We start from the raw sequence: 12,419 nt of genomic DNA on the forward strand, positions 1-12,419 counted from the left end.
TTCTAAAGCTTCATCTGACATACTTTGGAAATGTAGCAAGGAGGGACCAGTCCTTAGAGAGGGACATCATGTTTGGGAGGGTGGAGGGATAGCACAAGAGAGGAAGACCCTCAATGAGATTGATTGATACATTGACTGGGGGAATGGGGATAGATATGTCAGAGACAATAAGGTTGGCACAGGATAGAGCAGGGTTTACAGCTGTTGTATATAGGGTCACTATGATGGCACACAACAACAACAACAACAACCAGCCTATCAGAGATGGAAGGATGGTGCAGCATAGTGCAAAGTTCAGATTTATTGTTTATAGGGTTGCTATTACTCATAATCAACTCAACAACACCCAACAAGAACAATAACATTGTTGCAGTCACTGTATCAATCTATCTCATTGCTACCTTCTTTTTTTCTAACCCTCCAATTTCACAGTATGATGTATTTCTCCAAGGACTAGCATCTCCCAACAAATGCCCAAGTTATCGGAGATGAAATTTCACCTTCTTTCCACCTAAGAATCAAGCTGGCTGTGTTTTCTCCAAGATACATTTATTTTTTCTTTTGGTAGTCAGTGGTATATTCAATGTTGTTTGCCAGTAGCATAATTCAACATCATCCCTTATTCCCCTCCAGTTTCTCCCATTTGTATCAGAAATGTTTACTTTGTGATTAGCCTATCACTGTAGCTTGAGAAAAGAGAAGTTGTATTTTAAATTTGTGGATGAAGAAGAATTTTACCCCAGGGCAGAATTTAGATTTGCAGTTAATTTTAGACTTTGCAATAACAATAAAGTGAGAGTGGAAGAGTTTTGCATGTGGAAAAGATATAAAATTGTGGAAGACAAAGTATATAATTTTAGAGATTGAATTGTATCCTCTTCAAATGTGTGTCAACTTAGCTGGACTATGTTGTTACATGCCATTGCTGTCATCTGCAACTAATAGTGATCCAACATGCAATAGCTCTGAAGCCTGCCCTATCCTGAGCCAGTCTCATTGACCCTAACATGCCTACCTCCATTATCCAAGTTTCTGTGTCAATCCATCTCATCTGAGTTCTTCCTCTCCTGCGCTGTCCCTCCACCCCTCCAAGCATGATGTCCTTCTCTAAGGACCGGTCCCTTCTGGCAATTTGCGCAAACTATGTGAGATGCAGCTTCAAATCGTTACCTCCAGAGAGAAATTTGGTTTAAGCCTGTCCAGGACAGATCTGTTTGTTTTCTTGGTGGTCAATGGTATGTTCAATACTCTTCTCTAGCACCACAACCCCAAGACATAAATTCTTCTGTCATTCTTAGTCATTGTCCAGCTCTCTGATGCATAGAAAGTAATTTCAAAGACCTTGGCCTGAATCAGGCTCACCTTAGTCCCTAAACTGACATCATCACTTTTTAGAACTTTGAAGGGGTTTCTGACAGCTGACATCCCGAGTGCAATTTGTCTTTGATTTTCTGACTGCTAGTGGGAAGAGTGTTGACTGTGAGCTGAGCAAGCTGAAATAAATAACTTTGATCTCTTCTCCATTTATCCTGGCTCTGTCAATTGGCCAAGTAGTGATAATCTTTTTCTTCTTGATGTTGAGCTTCAATCCATATTGAAGATAAGTCTTTGACCTTCTGAAGCAAACACTTCATGTCCTCCCCAGATTCAGCAAGCAAAGTTGTGTGATTTCCATATCACAGGTTGTTGATAGTTCTTCCTCTAATCCTGATGCCACATTCCTCTTCATAAAGTCCAGTCCGTTGAATGGTATATTCAACAAACAGGTTGAAAAGATATGGAGAAAGGACACATTCCTGACCCACTTCTCCCCTAATTTTGAGCCATGCAGTGTTTTCTTGCTCTGTTCTGACTTCTGTTTCCTGGTCCAAGTACAGGTTTTGCATGAGCACAATCAGATGTTCTGGGATTCCCAGTATTTCAAGGTTAGCCAATGTGTTCTGATCCACACAGTCAAATGCCTTTCCATAGCCAATGAAACACAGATAGACATTCTGCTGGTCCTCTTTCAGCCAAGATCCATCTAACGTTTGTGATAATTGACCTTAAATGGAGTGCTTTGGCAATGATGTAATGATGCAATTTGGCAATTATTAAAAAAATCATCATCAATAATGTTCTTTGATTTGATCAGTTAATTGATTGTAAGGTGAGATGTAATCATACTTTATTCTGCCTGGTAAAGGTGGTTTCTTTCAGAGGTGATCTGCAACACTTCTTTTTAAAACAAAACCCAACCAAACAACCACCAACCAACCAAAACACCAAGAAATTAAAGGAGAGGAGAGGTAACAGTGAAGGAGGGTCCTGACTACTGTCAAGAAGGAAGAGCCAGGAGCAAGTGTGTAATTTGAACTTAAGGTCCTTCCACTGATTGCCTTCTAGACTCAGGGGGCAATTAACACCAAGATACGCTCAGATCTTCAGAGGATGCCAGGCCCACAGAAGCTGAAAAGGAGACAAAGACATTCCCACAGGCCTGACACAGAGAGAAAGCTTAGAGTGGACACCATAAGACTTCCAGTCTCCTGAACTGTAAGAGAATAAGTTTTTCTTTTAATTATTTTCTACTTTCATTTCCAAGTCTTCCCTTCCCCTCATTATTCTACACTGATGCTTTCTTCACAATGCTTTCTTCAGTCCATTAGTGGTTTCAGAAACCAATTTACAGCATGAGTGCAGGATTGTTAAAAAACCCCACAAAAACAAAACTAAAATTATTCAAAATGTGCCAGGTATTTTGAGTAACTTTTGTTTCAGATATGTGTGTATAAATGATTGTGTATGTGTTAGGTCTTGATGCTAAAAAAAAATAAGTGTTGATCTGAACTCCTATCCAAAATCTTTGTAAGCTATTTCTCTAAGTATACTGTATAGTCTATCTAGATAACCATTGGTCTAACTAGTTAGTCATCTGTTTGTCTATCTTCCTATCATCTGTTTAATCTGAATCACTGGAGAAACTTATTACATAGATGTTTAAGATACTCTGACTTTTTGTGTCCTAAATTTTCATGGCAGTTCTTGTTAGTATATCATGTAACAGAATCAGATCTAAATATGCAAAACCTATCTGGGTAAATTGAGGAGAGCTTCCCAGTACATATTCAAAGGACACTGACTCAGTAGATCTCAGTTGAAATTCAACATGAGAATTTTTAAGTAACTCCTCAAGCAATTCCTATAGAGTTGCACACTATTAAAACATCCAGGATTCAAGATAGAGGAACTAAATCAATGCAAGAGTATTGATGTCCGCAGTAATTTGAGCAATATCCATAAAGACAGCTTAAGGGAGCCAAGTCTAATCTCTACAACCCCACAAAGGGAATCTGTCCCAATCAACAACATCTACAGTATCAAATTAATAGCTACAAGGTCACACATGGTCTCCCAGGCTCCTGAATTCATGTTCACCAGTTCCAACACCAATTTTGTTAATACCTGAGTTTGAAATCCATTGCAGTGATCACACAGACTTCTTAGTTATGAAGGTTATTAGATAAGCTAATGGGCCACAAAAGGCATAATCCCTCAATCATTCTGGCAAAGAGCAAGCTACAATCCTTCTCTCAGTTCAGACAGCTTCTCAGTCAACAAGGTTGCTGTTGTTGTTGTTGTTATATGGCATTGAGTCACCTGTCACTCATAGTGACCCTATGCACTAGAGCTCTGAACCCTTCCCTACCCTGAGCCAATCTCATTGACTCCAACACACCTGCTCTCATTACCCCATTTACTGCATCATTTCTTCTCATCTGGTATCTTCCTCTCCTGTACTGTCCCTCTGCCCTTCTAAGCATGATGTCCTCTAAGGACTGGTCCCTCCTGGCCATGTGCGCAAAGTATGTGAGATAGAGCTTTAAAATCTTTGCTTCCAAAGAGCAGCTTGGTTTCACATTCTCTAGGACAGACCTATTTGTTCTCTTGGTAGTCTATGATATGTTCAATACTCCTCTCCAGCACCACAACACAAAGGCATTGATTCTTCTTCTGTTATCCTTAGTCACTTTCCAGCTCTTTTGATACATAGCAAATAATTGTGAAGACTATGGCCTAAATCAGGAACACATCAGTCTCTGTAAGGACATCATTCTTCTGCAGCCCTCTGGAGAGGCCTCTGACAACAGATTTCTTGACTGCTGGTACCAAGAGTGTTGATTGTGGAACCGAGTAAGCTGAAATTATTAACAATCTTAATGTCTTCTCCTTCTATCATGATGCTAACAATTGAGTCAGTGGTAAGAATAAGATATAGTCCCACAAATAGTCCAGTCAGTTTCTTAGATAGCAAGATACAATCCCTGGCACAGGGGCTTCTGCCTCAAAGGACAGATACTGCTTTATTTGTTTCTTCTTCCTTCCTGGTGTTGAGATTAGTATTTCTGGCACTGAAATGGTAGTTTAATGACAAGGCTAGTCAATGCCCTTGTGGAAAGACTAACGTGCCCCTTACTCTTGAAGGAGAAATGGCTCATGCAGCTATTGATGATGTAGGTGGACTATGTGTTTACAGGTCAGGGAGAAGTGAGGTGGCTGAACCAGATCAGAGACAATGGTCTAGGTAAGCCATACTCTGAGCAACCAACCCACTGTACCACACTCACAAATAGGACCCATCTACTTTAGCGTCACTCATTCTTACTGGCCACCATAAGAAACATGAGTTTGACAGACCTTACGTCTCAGGAGATGAAGATTCCTTGCCTTAAGTCAGAATCCTCTTTCCATGAAATTACCCTTTTATCATTTCTTCTTTAGGAAGTAAATTTCACCTGAACTAACTTACTGAAAACTCAGATTCATTTCCAGGTTTTAGTTGATGATACACACGTTTGGATTTGTCTTAAAAATGTTTGTGTTTCTTGACTATTCAGTGATTGTATAGTGATTTGATTAAGATCAGGCTACATGAAAGATTCTGTTGTGGGCTGTGACAATGACATGTTGCATTTCTCAGTTGGCTGAAGAACATTCAAAGGAAAAGTGTTACATGAATACCTTATACTTGTGCCCTTACCAATGTATTTCATCAGCTTCACTGTCTAATAGGTGAATTTTTGTTGTAGGCTGCTGTCAAGATAATTACAGCCCATGATGATGTATGCATGTTAGAACAAAATACTACCTTTATTTTGAACTGTTCTTAGAACCATTGGTGTGCTTGAGTCCATTGTTGAGACTGTAGGTTTATTCCGTCTTCTTGAGTTTTTTTCTCATCTTTGCTGAACTTGTACTTTACTATGTCTTTTTCTAGGACTTAGTCTTTTATAATGTTATGTCCAACATAAGCAAGACAAAACCTCACCATCTTTCCTTCTGAGGAGCACTGCCATTATCTATCTTCTAAAATGAATTAATTAATTCTACAATCAACACACTAGGTACCAGCAATCAGGAGATCAGGAGATGTATTGCAATAGAAAACTGTGCAGTCAGGGGAATCTCTAAGTCACTGAAGAGCAATGATGTCAGTTTGAAGACTTAAGGTACTCCTCATTCAGGCCATGATCTTTTCAATCACATCCTATGAATCTGAGAGCTGGATAATGAGTAAGGATGACAGAAGAATTGATGACTTTGAGTTGTGCTATCCCAAATAGAACAAATAGAATATCCCAAAAGGACAAAATAGATGTCTTGGAGAAAGTACAGCCAGAGTGCTCCTTGGAGGCAAAGATGACACAGCTTTTTCTCACAGACTTTTGGGTACATTGTTAGGAGAGGCTTTTCTTTGGAGAGAAGCATCACGCTTGGAAAAGCGGACGTACCGTCAGTGAAAGAGACCAAGATTCTTAACCAGATGTATTGACACAGAAACGGCTATAAATGACTTGAGTTTGTTGGAGCTGGTGAGGATGGCACATTATAGGACAGGCTTCAGATCAGTTGTTCATAGGATTGCTATGAGTTGTACTCAACTTGATGGCACCTAACAAGAACAACAGCAATTAACAACACAGCATATATATTCAATATTCTTTATTAACTCTCCCATTTTAATGCAATATATTTTCCCAGCCACACCCTACTCTCTGTTCATCATTTGGGTTGATATGAGTCCATTGAAAAGATGTATCTTTGGTTAAGCACACCTTACAATTAAAGTGATATCTTTGGTTTTTTAAAATGCCCAAGAATTTTCTGCATCTTGATTCATTATTATCTTTTTATAAATGTTTTTGTTGTTTGCTGTTGAGTGCCATCCGGTCGAGCACAACTCATAGCAACTCTATGAACAAAAGACCTGAAACCGCTCTACAACTCTCGTCTCTTATCAAAGTTCATAGAGTTTCCAGAGGCATGTTGTTTAGGAAGTGGATACCACTCCTGTGTGATAATTTGAAGCACTGGGTTTCCAGCACTGGCAAAGACACATCTTGGACCACTAGTAGTAGAAACATAGTTCACTTATATTAGTAATATATGCTAGGCTCTATTGTAAGCAAATAACATGTGTGTATTCTCTCCACAGCCTTAGAGGTAGATGCCATTTCTATCCCTAGGTTAAGAAAATGGAATACTAAGAAGTTAAAGAACTAACTCAAGTTCACAGAACTTTTAATCGTGGAGTTGAGATTTGAATTCATGTATCCTGAATTCAAAGTCTATGCTATTAACTACTATGTCACATTTCCCCTGGAAGGAGTTTGTAGTCTAAGAAGAAGAAGAGATTATTTTCAAGTCACTAAGAGAGAAAATGTGTTTTGTTGGGTTTTTGTTTTTGTGGGTTTTTTTTCAATGAAGGAGAAGAAATAGAAAATGCAAAATATGGATGGAGCATGGAATTAACCCATAAAACTAGAAAATACATTGTTGGTTCCAACAGTTTTACTGTACCAGGCTCACAAAGTGGTCAGCTCTACATCGTAGATATTTAGAGTCATGTCAGTTAGTTTTTGCTCAGGATTCTGATAGGAAGATCGGCACTGGGCTGGTTCATTGCATCTCAGTTGGCCTTGATCATATGTTTGCGTTCACTTGCAAGGATGACTGGTACTAGCAGGCTGGCGAGGGGCTAACTGGTCCCAGATGGTCTCACTCTGTCTGGCGGTTTGTTGACTATGAGCTGAAGGTAATAGGGACAGCCATGCCACATGTCTGTCATCCTTCAGCAGGCAGTAGCAGACTTCTTCTCATGGCAGGCGATTTAAATGATGACAAGTTCAAAGAAAAGCAGGACAGGGCCAACTCCACTGTGCAAACCTGTTTGGAAGAATCTGTGTCTATTTTTCAGTTCATCACAAGCTGCATTCTAATTAAAAGATACTCCATCTACATGCACAATATCACTGCCACATCTCTACATCTCTGGAGCCTCCAAAATATACAATTATGGCATCAGAGTTTAAAGTATAGGATTTCCTGATTTATTTTAGGTCCAGATATGCAGAAAACTCTGTGGATGTGTTTCCTTGACTGTCGGTCCTCTTGGTCTGAAGACATTGAACCAAAATGAGCAGATAGCTGAGGTGGCCTAAAGTAGACTTCTTGGTACACCAAAATACTTATAACATTAAATTTATGGGTATTTTTTTTTTAAAAGAGAAGGTATATGAGCCACATTCAATACACTGTAGGAAGACAGGTAAAGGAAATTATATAAGTGCAAATAATGGAAGCCACATGGTAATCACTGCTCCCTGGTAATTCTGAAAATCTTTTTAGGCAAATACTGCCATGAATATTTACTTTGGACCTAGAAAATATTCCTTCGCCCTTGGTCAGGTCTCTGTTTTAACTTTCTGGGAGAAACTCCAAGTTTATTGTTTTTCAAAGATTTATGCTCTTGTATCTTCACCTTAACCTCCCAGTGCCTCTGAGATAACCTTTCTTTCTCACAAGAAATAGTCTGTGTTGGCAGCTGAGTATCTTCCTGCTTGCTTCTTACCCATTGAAAGTCTGGGTCTTGGAGGTCTTTGAGGTTTTGATCATTATCAGCCCTATTCATTTTAAACTGATGGCCCTTTTGCTGATGCAAGTCCTTTAAAAGGTTGTGGGATTTCTTTACTCCGTATTAAATTATAGTCCGCTTCACTTGACGAAAATCTTTCTCTACTTTGACAATTTTCTAAGATTCTTCGAAGCACTTTTTTCCCCTAGCTAAGAATGTCTAGAAGTCAGCACATTAAATCTTTCAGAAGTCTTAACACAGTGTCTTAGAGCCACATTCTTGATTTACTCTTTATCTTGAGACTATTTCTTGCTTTGGAAATATTTTACCAGCTGAAGAGATACTGAGACTGAGGAATAACTTTATTTTACAACCCAGCAAATCCTGACCTCTTTACATTTCTTCTAAATTCTCTTTTCAAATGGAACAGTTCCTTAGCTCATATCTCTTACTTCTGCCATACCCCAGGCACCTAAGTAAGTTCATGGATTCTTTCAATTATGCCAGAAAACAATTTTTCCAAGATCTGTACGTTAATGAAGTACAATTTGCTATCATCTAAATTACCACTTGTAACACCATCATTTCTTATCATTTTTCTACTATTTGCTAATAGTCTTGTCTGTTTTCCAGCCTCTATCAACTAGTTTCCAAGCCAGTGCCACATGTTTTAAAATGTTTGTAATGACACTATCCCACTTTCAGGCAACAATTTTTATATTCACTTCCGTTATGAAATCTGCTCGTTTGTTTAGTTCCTGACTGTTGGCCAAGTAGGTTGATCTTTGCTCGACTTTCTTATGTGTCTGATGTCAGCTGACAGATTATTGTTGTTATTGTTGTTGTTAGGTGCCATTGAGTATGACTCATAGTGACCCCATGAACAGCCAGCTTGTGCCCTGTCCTATTCTTTGCCCTTCTCATCATCTCTGAGCTTACTGCTGGAGTAACCATGTCAACCTATCTCATTGGGGATCTTCCTCTCCTTCACTGACTCGTCATCTTTCCAAGCATTTTGTCCCTTTCCAATGAATAGCCTTATCTATGACTCATTCTTTTATCTGGTAGTTGGGAGTTTGTCAACTGGGAGAATAGCACCTGAGCCATGTTTCTATCACTGTCTAACAAACCAGACCAGCTTACTTATATGGCAGCACGGAGTTTCAAGAATAGCCAGAAAGGATTAGTCTTAATACACCCATCCTTCTCAAGTGTGTTCCTTTACATTTTCTGTCATCCTAGTAGTTCCAGTCCTTAGAAAAAGACATAATGCTTATAAAAGTAGAAAAGTAGCAAAAGAGAAGAGGCCTTTAATGACCACAACAGTGGGCTTGATAATAGTGAACATGGTAAGGATGGTACAGGACTGGGCAAGATTTCAACGTGTTTTTCTTGGGGTCTCTACAAGTGAGAGCTGACTAAAGGACACATAACAACAACTGGTCAGTCAAGCCAGCCTCAGAGTTGGTGTGGGAGGAATGTCTAGTAACCATAGTGGTCAAGTTTGCAAACATTCTACCACAGTGGGGTTCTTACTAAAGAAGTTTAAACCATATCCACAGAAATCAAAAGTTGACCTTGAGTCTATCCCTTCTGAGTTTTAAAACCAACTCAGGAACAGGGCTGAGGCCTTGAACACTAGTGAATGGAGATCAGATAAGCTGTGGGAAGATATCAAGAATATCGTTCATGAAGAATGCAATAGTTCATTACAAAAAAGGAAGAAGAACAAAACACCAAAATAGATGTTAGGAGAGACTCTGAATATTGCACTAGAGCACTGAGAAGCCAAAGCAAAGGGAAGAAATCAAGAGGTTAAAGAGCTGAATAGAAGATTTCAAAGGGCAGCTCTGGAAGACAAGGCAAAGTATTAAAATGAAATGTACAAGGAGCTAAAGTCAGAAAATCAAAAGGGCTGAACTCGCTCAGGATTTCTTAAACTGAAGGAACTAAAGAATCAATTTCAAGCCACGAGTTACAATGCTTAAGGATGCTATGGGCAGAATATTCAGGCAGTATTTAAAAAGGATGGAAGGAGTATACAGTCATATTGTTACAAAAAGAATTGGTTAACTCAGAGGAATTTTAAGAAACAACATATGATTATTAGGCAATGGTGATGAAGGAGGAAGTGCAGGCTTCTCTGAAGGACTTGCCAAAAAAAATAAATCCCCAGGAATTGATGGAATACCAATTGACGTATTTCAACAAACAGATGCTGCCCTGGATGTGCTTACAAAGTTGTGTCAAGAAAACTGGAGAACAACTACTTGGCCAACTGACTGGAAGAGATCAATATTTATTCCCATTCCAAAAAAGGATGATCTGACAGAGTGTGGAAATTATTGAACTAATATTACACACTAGCAAAATCCTCCTGACGATTATCCAGAAACAACTGGAACAGTACACTGACAGAGAGCTACCAGAAATACAAGCAGAGATTCGAAGAGGCAGTGGCACTAGAGACATTATTGCTAATATCAGATGGATCTTGGCAGAAAACAAAGAGTACCAGATGAATGTCTATCTGTGTGTCATTTACTATGCAAAGGCATTTGACTGTTTGGATCACAACAAATAGTGGCTGAACTTGAGGAAAATGGGGATCCCAGAACACTGGATTGTGCTTATGGAAAACCTATACTTGGACCAGGAAGCTGTCCTCAGAACAGAGTAGGGAAACTCTGCATGGTTAAAAATCAGGAAAAGGTTGCATCAGAAATGCATACTTTCTCCATACCATTTCAATCTATATGCAGAACAATGATCGGGAAGTAGGGCTTTATGAGGAGGAATGTGGCATCAAGAATGGAGGAAGACTCATCAACAACCTGCATTATGCAGATGACACAAACTTACTTTCAGAAGATCAAAGACTTTAATCTTTAATATGGATTAAAGTTCAACATCAAGAAGACAAAGTTTCTTACTACCAGGCCAATTGGCCACACCGTGACAGATAGAAAAGAGATTGAGGTTGTTAACAATTACAGCATCTTTGCCTCCACAATCAACTCTCTTAGCACCAGCAGTCAGAAAAGCAAAAGATGAATTGTACTGGGAAAATCTGTTGTTGGGGACTTCGCCAGAGTGCTGAAAAGCAACCATGTCAGTCTAGACACTAAGGAGTGCCTAATCCAGGCCACAGTCTTGGCAATTACTTGCTGTCAGAGAGCTGGACAATGACTAAGGAGACAGAAGAAGAATCAATGCCTTCAAATCATGGTGCTGGAGAAGTCATGGACTGCCAAGAAAACAAACAGGTCTGTCTTGGAGAGGGTGAAACCAAGTTTCTCCTTGAAGGCTAGGATTCCGAAGCTCCATCTAACATACTTTGGGCAAGTGGCCAGGAGAGACTTGTCCTTGGAGAAGGACATCATGCTCAGAAGGTTATGGGGACAGGATAGGACAGGAAGACCCCGGATGGGATGGATTGAGACAGTAACCAGGGCAATGGAGATTGATGTGTTGGGATTAGTGAGACTGGCTCAGGACAGGCCAGAGTTCAGAGCTGCTGTGCATAGGGTTGTTGTGGATTGCAGGTGACCCAATGGCACATAAAAGCAACAACAACAAGAGAAAAGATGGAACTTTTTAATACTATCTAAAGATCATTGTCATTGTCAGGGATTTATTTCAGAGTCAAGAAAGGAGCCAACAAGTTGAAAAAAGGGAATGCTTTACAGTCTTGTTCTAGTGGTTTAGATAGTACCACTTACTTTCAGGCATATAGATAAACGACACGAAGCGATGGATACTAGTAACTTGAGATCAATACTATTATTTTAATGTAAATTGTTAGAGCCAATCAACTTTTCAGGACATCTGAAGAATTATTAGAGCTCTGGAGGAATAATCACTAGGGAGTTATGTTGCTATCCCAAAAGTGGTGTGTCTCTTTCAATTTAAACCCACTAGCTGATCTGTGGAAGAAATAGATATATTTGCTCCCATGTGACCCATGTGATTTACAGCCTCTTTAACTCCCTGAAGAGTCAGCTGTGAGTCAGTTCTGACTTGATGGCAATGATAAAGAAAGAGGGAAATTACTGGCATGCAGGTTACTTTCTCTTATACAAATACATAATACTACACAAGGTAATTGAAAATGATTGAAACTGGCCTGAGGTATCTGCTTTAGATGAATTGCAACTGACAGGGATATAGAGGAGAAGGTCACATGCTAGGGTATGCATTTCCTGATTGAAACTATAGAAGCACTGGTATGCTGTAAATAAAATCAAAGCCAGCACTCTTCTTCAAATATAATGGAAGTGTAATAGATTTTGAGGAGGGTGAGGACATTACTCTGGAAATGTACAAATCATTACAAACTTAGTTACTCCGAGTAAGTATATTCTCTTGTTCACAGAATATGACTTGAACTAACTTTTTGGTAGAATAGTGTCCTAAATTGATGAAAGTCTGTCCTTAAATGTTCTACTTCTAAGAAATGGGATATTAAATTGTTCCTCTCCTAAACAATGGAATGCCTAATTATTTCTCTTTCAAATCGTTTCAT

Source organism: Elephantulus edwardii, unplaced genomic scaffold (genome assembly GCF_000299155.1).
Source record: "Elephantulus edwardii isolate Elephantulus edwardi_28Jun2011 unplaced genomic scaffold, EleEdw1.0 scaffold00321, whole genome shotgun sequence".
Lineage (NCBI taxonomy): Eukaryota > Metazoa > Chordata > Mammalia > Macroscelidea > Macroscelididae > Elephantulus > Elephantulus edwardii.